This window comes from Rutidosis leptorrhynchoides, chromosome 8, assembly GCF_046630445.1.
Source record: "Rutidosis leptorrhynchoides isolate AG116_Rl617_1_P2 chromosome 8, CSIRO_AGI_Rlap_v1, whole genome shotgun sequence".
Taxonomy (NCBI): Eukaryota; Viridiplantae; Streptophyta; class Magnoliopsida; order Asterales; family Asteraceae; genus Rutidosis; species Rutidosis leptorrhynchoides.
The window spans coordinates 26,292,170-26,300,104 of NC_092340.1; positions in this window are offsets into that span (position 1 = coordinate 26,292,170).

The following is a 7,935-nucleotide window of genomic DNA, read 5'->3' on the forward strand; positions in this document are numbered from 1 at the left end:
GGGAGGAAAACGGTGATAAGAATCACCAATACAACAACAACAGCAATTACAACAATAATCGCAACAACTATCCCAACAATCGCAACATCAATCGCAACTACAACAAACGGCCCAACAACAACAACAACAACAACAACAACAACAACAACAACAACAACAACAACAACAACAACAACAACAACATCAACTACAATAATCATCCCAACAACAATAATAACCGCAACAACAACAACAATCAGAAGCAGCTATGCCAAAAGTGTGAAAAGTATCACTCGGGGCTCTGCACCAAATTTTGCAACAAGTGTAAAAGAAATGGTCATAGCGCGGCAAAGTGTGAGGTCTACGGACCAGGGGTTAACAGAACGAAAGGAACAAATGGTGTTGGAACGAGTAATGGCAGAGCAAGTAGTGTCGGAGCAAGTTATGCCAATGTAGTTTGTTATAAATGTGGAAAACCGGGCCACATTATTAGAAATTGCCCGAACCAGGAGAACACGAATGGACAAGGCCGCGGAAGAGTATTCAATATTAATGCGGCAGAGGCACAGGAAGACCCAGAGCTTGTTACGGGTACGTTTCTTATTGACAATAAATCTGCTTACGTTTTATTTGATTCGGGTGCGGATAGAAGTTATATGAGTAGAGATTTTTGTGCTAAATTAAGTTGTCCATTGACGCCGTTGGATAGTAAATTTTTACTCGAATTAGCAAACGGTAAATTAATTTCAGCAGATTATATATGCTGGAATCGAGAAATTAAACTGGGTAGCGAAATATTTAAGATTGATTTGATACCAGTAGAGTTAGGGAGTTTTGATGTAATAGTTGGCATGGACTAGCTGAAGAAGGTGAAAGCAGAGATCGTATATTATAAAAATGCAATTCGCATTGTACGAGAAAAAGGAAAATCCTTAATGGTGTACGGAGAAAAGGGCAACATGAAGCTACATCTTATTAGTAATTTGAAGGTACAAAAACTAATAAGAAAAGGTTGCTATGCTGTTCTAGCACATGTCGAGAAAGTACAAACTGAAGAAAAGAGCATCAATGATGTTTTTGTCGCAAAAGAATTTCCCGATGTATTTCTGAAAGAATTACCGGGACTACCTCCACATCGATCTATTGAATTTCAAATAGATCTTGTACCAGGAGCTGCACCAATAGCTCGTGCTCCTTACAGAATCGCACCCAGCGAGATGAAAGAACTGCAAAGCCAACTGCAAGAACTATTAGAACGTGGTTTCATTCGACCAAGCACATCACCATGGGGAGCTCCTATTTTGTTTGTCAAGAAGAAAAATGGTACATTTAGGTTGTGTATTGACTACAGAGAGTTGAACAAACTTACCATCAAAAATCGTTATCCACTGTCGAGAATTGACGACTTATTTGATCAACTACAAGGCTCGTCAGTTTATTCGAAGATTGATTTACATTCTGGGTATCATCATATGCGAGTAAAGGAGGATGATATTCCAAAAACTGCTTTTAGGATGCGTTATGGTCATTACGAGTTTATAGTTATGCCGTTTGGATTGACTAACGTACCAGCTGTATTCATGGACCTTATGAACCGAGTGTGTGGGCCATATCTTGACAAGTTTGTCATTGTTTTCGTCGATGACATACTTATTTACTCAAAGAATGATCAAGAGCACGAAGAACATTTGAGAAAAGTGCTAGAAGTATTGAGAAAAGAAAAACTGTACGCTAAGTTTTCAAAGTGTGAATTTTAGTTGGAAGAAGTTCAATTCCTCGATCACATAGTGAACAAAGAAGGTATCCAGGTAGACCCGGCAAAGATCGAAACCGTTGAAAAGTGGGAAACCCCAAAAACTCTGAAGCATATACGTCAATTTTTAGGATTGGCTGGTTACTACAGAAGATTCATCCAAGATTTCTCCAAAATAGCAAAACCCTTGACTGCATTAACGCATAAAGGGAAGAAATTTGAATGGAAGGATGAATAAGAGAAGGCGTTTCACTTATTGAAGAAAAAGCTAACTACGACACCTATATTGTCATTGCCTGAAGGGAATGATGATTTTGTGATATATTGTGACGCCTCAAAGCAAGGTCTCAGTTGTGTATTAATGCAACGAACGAAGGTAATTGCTTATGCATCTAGACTGAAATGTCCTGTTCTTATTGATTAAAAACGTTCCATGTTAATTGATTTCGTTGCGAGGTTTTGACCTCTATATGAGACGTTTTTCAAAGACTGCATTCATTTTAAAACAAACCATAACCTTTATTTCATCAATAAAGGTTTAAAAAGCTTTACGTAGATTATCAAATAATGATAATCTAAAATATCCTGTTTACACACGACCATTACATAATGGTTTACAATACAAATATGTTACAACAAAATAAGTTTCTTGAATGCAGTTTTTACACAATATCATACAAGCATGGACTCCAAATCTCGTCCTTATTTAAGTATGCGACAGCGGAAGCTCTTAATAATCACCTGAGAATAAACATGCTTAAAACGTCAACAAAAATATTGGTGAGTTATAGGTTTAACCTATATATATCAAATCATAATAATAGACCACAAGATTTCATATTTCAATACACATCCCATACATAGAGATAAAAATCATTCATATGGTGAACACCTGGTAACCGACATTAACAAGATGCATATATAAGAATATCCCCATCATTCCGGGACACCCTTCGGATATGATATAAATTTCGAAGTACTAAAGCATCCGGTACTTTGGATGGGGTTTGTTAGGCCCAATAGATCTATCTTTAGGATTCGCGTCAATTAGGGTGTCTGTTCCCTAATTCTTAGATTACCAGACTTAATAAAAAGGGGCATATTTTATTTCGATAATTCAACCATAGAATGTAGTTTCACGTACTTGTGTCTATTTTGTAAATCATTTATAAAACCTGCATGTATTCTCATCCCAAAAATATTAGATTTTAAAAGTGGGACTATAACTCACTTTCACAGATTTTTACTTCGTCGGGAAGTAAGACTTGGCCACTGGTTGATTCACGAACCTATAACAATATATACATATATATCAAAGTATGTTCAAAATATATTTACAACACTTTTAATATATTTTAATGTTTTAAGTTTATTAAGTCAGCTGTCCTCGTTAGTAACCTACAACTAGTTGTCCACAGTTAGATATACAGAAATAAATCGATAAATATTATCTTGAATCAATCCACGACCCAGTGTATACGTATCTCAGTATTGATCACAACTCAAACTATACATATTTTGGAATCAACCTCAACCCTGTATAGCTAACTCCAACATTCACATATAGAGTGTCTATGGTTGTTCCGAAATATATATAGATGTGTCGACATGATAGGTCGAAACATTGTATACGTGTCTATGGTATCTCAAGATTACATAATATACAATACAAGTTAATTAAGTTATGGTTGGAATAGATTTGTTACCAATTTTCACGTAGCTAAAATGAGAAAAATTATCCAATCTTGTTTTACCCATAACTTCTTCATTTTAAATCCGTTTTGAGTGAATCAAATTGCTATGGTTTCATATTGAACTCTATTTTATGAATCTAAACAGAAAAAGTATAGGTTTATAGTCGGAAAAATAAGTTACAAGTCATTTTTGTAAAGGTAGTCATTTCAGTCGAAAGAACGACGTCTAGATGACCATTTTAGAAAACATACTTCCACTTTGAGTTTAACCATAATTTTTGGATATAGTTTCATGTTCATAATAAAAATCATTTTCTCAGAATAACAACTTTAAATCAAAGTTTATCATAGTTTTTAATTAACTAACCCAAAACAGCCCGCGGTGTTACTACGACGGCGTAAATCCGGTTTTACGGTGTTTTTCGTGTTTCCAGGTTTTAAATCATTAAGTTAGCATATCATATAGATATAGAACATGTGTTTAGTTAATTTTAAATGTCAAGTTAGAAGGATTAACTTTTGTTTGCGAACAAGTTTAGAATTAACTTTACTATGTTCTAGTGATTACGAGTTTAAACCTTCGAATAAGATAGTTTTATATATATGAATCAAATGATGTTATGAACATCATTACTACCTCAAGTTTAGTAGGTAAACCTACTGGAAGTGACAAGAAATGATCTAGCTTCAAAAGATCTTGGATGGCTTGAAAGTTCTTGAAGTAGGATCATGACACAAAAACAAGTTCAAGTAAGATTTTTACTCGAATTAAGATAGTTTATAGTTATAGAAATTGAATCAAAGTTTGAATATGAATATTACCTTGAATAAGAAAGATAACCTACTGTATATAACAAAGGTTTCTTGATCTTAGATGATTACTTGGAATGGATTAGAAAGCTTGGAAGTAAATTAGTAAACTTGAAGGGATTTTTGAAGTGTTCTTGAAGTGTTCTTCCTATGATGATTATAGCTGGATTCTTGAAGTGATTTTTGATGAAGATGATGATTAACTACTGGAAAAATACGTTCATAATAGTGTGTGTGTGTGTTGAGAGAGAATTAGAAAGAGAATTGGAAGTGAAATGGAGTGAATGATGAGTGGTAATTGGTGAGTGGTGAGTGGGGTTAAAAGGAGTTCTAGTTAGTTGACTAGCTCATGGTAGAAGTTAAAATTGATTAGTCATACATGACATAATCAAGAGTGGAATCCCATGCTAGTTCCTATTGGTATATACCCATAGTAAGTACGTTTTGAAGCTGTGTATAATACGGGTAAGAATACGACTAGAATTCTTGATGAAAGAAAAGAATGGGAAAGTAACTGTAACCATTTTCGTTAAGTATGAGTGTTTTGATATATGTCTTGAAGTCTTCCAAAAGTATTTTAATACATCTAAATACACTACATGTATATACATTTTAACTGAGTCGTTAAGTCATCGTTAGTCGTTACATGTAAGTGTTGTTTTGAAACCTTTAAGTTAACGATGTTGTTAACCCATTGTTTATTATATCTAATGAGATGTTAAATTATTATATTATCATGATATTATGATATATTAATATATCTTAATATGATATATATATACATTTAAATGTCGTTACAACGATAATCGTTACATATATGTCTCGTTTCGAAATCCTTAAGTTAGTAGTCTTGTTTATATGTATATAACTCATTGTTAATATACTTATGGAGATACTTACTTATCATAATCTCATGTTAACCATATGTATATCCATATATATATCGTCATGTCGTTTTTACAAGTTTTAACGTTCGTGAATCGCCGGTCAACTTGGGTGGTCAATTGTCTATATGAAACATATTTCAATTAATCAAGTCTTAACAAGTTTGATTGCTTAACATGTTGGAAACATTTAATCATGTAAATATCAATCTCAATTAATATATATAAACATGGAAAAGTTCGGGTCACTACAGTACCTACCCGTTAAATAAATTTCGTCCTGAAATTTTAAGCTGTTGAAGGTGTTGACGAATCTTCTGGAAATAGATGTGGGTATTTCTTCTTCATCTGATCTTCAAGCTCCCAGGTGAACTCGGGTCCTCTACGAGCATTCCATCGAACCTTAACAATTGGTATCTTGTTTTGCTTAAGTCTTTTAACCTCACGATCCATTATTTCGACGGGTTCTTCGATGAAATGAAGTTTTTCGTTGATTTGGATTTCATCTAACGGAAGAGTGAGATCTTCTTTAGCAAAACATTTCTTCAAATTCGAGACGTGGAAAGTGTTATGTACAGCCGCGAGTTGTTGAGGTAACTCAAGTCGGTAAGCTACTGGTCCGACACGATCAATAATCTTGAATGGTCCAATATACCTTGGATTTAATTTCCCTCGTTTACCAAATCGAACAACGCCTTTCCAAGGTGCAACTTTAAGCATGACCATCTCTCCAATTTCAAATTCTATATCTTTTCTTTTAATGTCAGCGTAGCTCTTTTGTCGACTTTGGGCGGTTTTCAACCGTTGTTGAATTTGGATGATCTTCTCGGTAGTTTCTTGTATAATCTCCGGACCCGTAATTTGTCTATCCCCCACTTCACTCCAACAAATCGGAGACCTGCACTTTCTACCATAAAGTGCTTCAAATGGCGCCATCTCAATGCTTGAATGGTAGCTGTTGTTGTAGGAAAATTCTGCTAACGGTAGATGTCGATCCCAACTGTTTCCGAAATCAATAACACATGCTCGTAGCATGTCTTCAAGCGTTTGTATCGTCCTTTCGCTCTGCCCATCAGTTTGTGGATGATAGGCAGTACTCATGTCTAGACGAGTTCCGAATGCTTGCTGTAATGTCTGCCAGAATCTTGAAATAAATCTGCCATCCCTATCAGAGATAATAGAGATTGGTATTCCATTTCTGGAGACGACTTCCTTCAAATACAGTCGTGCTAACTTCTCCATCTTGTCATCTTCTCTTATTGGCAGGAAGTGTGCTGATTTGGTGAGACGATCAACTATTACCCAAATAGTATCAAAACCACTTGCAGTCCTTGGCAATTTAGTGATGAAATCCATGGTAATATTTTCCCATTTCCATTCTGGGATTTCGGGTTGTTGAAGTAGACCTGATGGTTTCTGATGCTCAGCTTTGACTTTAGAACACATCAAACATTCTCCTACATATTTAGCAACATCGGCTTTCATACCTGGCCACCAAAAATGTTTCCTGAGATCCTTGTACATCTTCCCCGTTCCAGGATGTATTGAGTATCTAGTTTTATGAGCTTCTCTAAGTACCATTTCTCTCATATCTCCAAATTTTAGTACCCAAATCCTTTCAGCCCTATACCGGGTTCCGTCTTCCCGAATATTAAGATGCTGCTCCGATCCTTTGGGTATTTCATCCTTTAAATTTCCTTCTTTTAAAACTCCTTGTTGCGCCTCCTTTATTTGAGTAGTAAGGTTATTATGAATCATTATATTCATAGATTTTACTCGAGTGGGTTCTCTGTCCTTCCTGCTCAAGGCATCGGCTACCACATTTGCCTTTCTCGGGTGGTAACGAATCTCAAAGTCGTAATCATTCAACAATTCAATCCACCTACGCTGCCTCATATTCAGTTGTTTCTGATTAAATATGTGTTGAAGACTTTTGTGGTCGGTATATATAATACTTTTGACTCCATATAAGTAGTGCCTCCAAGTCTTTAATGCAAAAACAACCGCGCCTAATTCCAAATCATGCGTCGTATAATTTTGCTCGTGAATCTTCAATTGTCTAGACGCATAAGCAATCACCTTCGTTCGTTGCATTAATACACAACCGAGACCTTGCTTTGATGCGTCACAATAAATCACAAAATCATCATTCCCTTCAGGCAATGACAATATAGGTGCCGTAGTTAGCTTTTTCTTCAATAACTGAAACGCTTTCTCTTGTTCATCCTTCCATTCAATTTTCTTCCCTTTATGCGTTAATGCAGTCAAGGGTTTTGCTATTCTGGAAAAGTCTTGGATGAACCTTCTGTAGTAACCAGCTAGTCCTAAAAACTGGCGTATGTGTTTCGAAGTTTTCGGGGTTTCCCACTTTTCAACAGTTTCTATCTTTGCCGGATCCACCTTAATACCTTCTTTGTTCACTATGTGACCGAGGAATTGAACTTCTTCCAACCAAAATGCACTCTTTGAAAACTTAGCGTACAATTCTTCCTTCCTCAATACTTCTAACACCTTTCTCAAATGTTCACCGTGTTCTTGGTCATTCTTTGAGTAAATAAGTATTTCATCAATGAAAACAATGACAAACTTGTCAAGGTATGGTCCACACACTCGGTTCATAAGGTCCATGAACACAGCTGGTGCATTAGTTAAACCAAATGGCATGACCATAAACTCGTAATGACCGTAACGTGTTCTGAAAGCAGTCTTTGGAATATCATCTTCTTTCACCCACATTTGATGATACCCGGAACGTAAGTCAATCTTTGAATAAACAGACGAGCCTTGTAGTTGATCAAATAAGTCGTCGATTCTC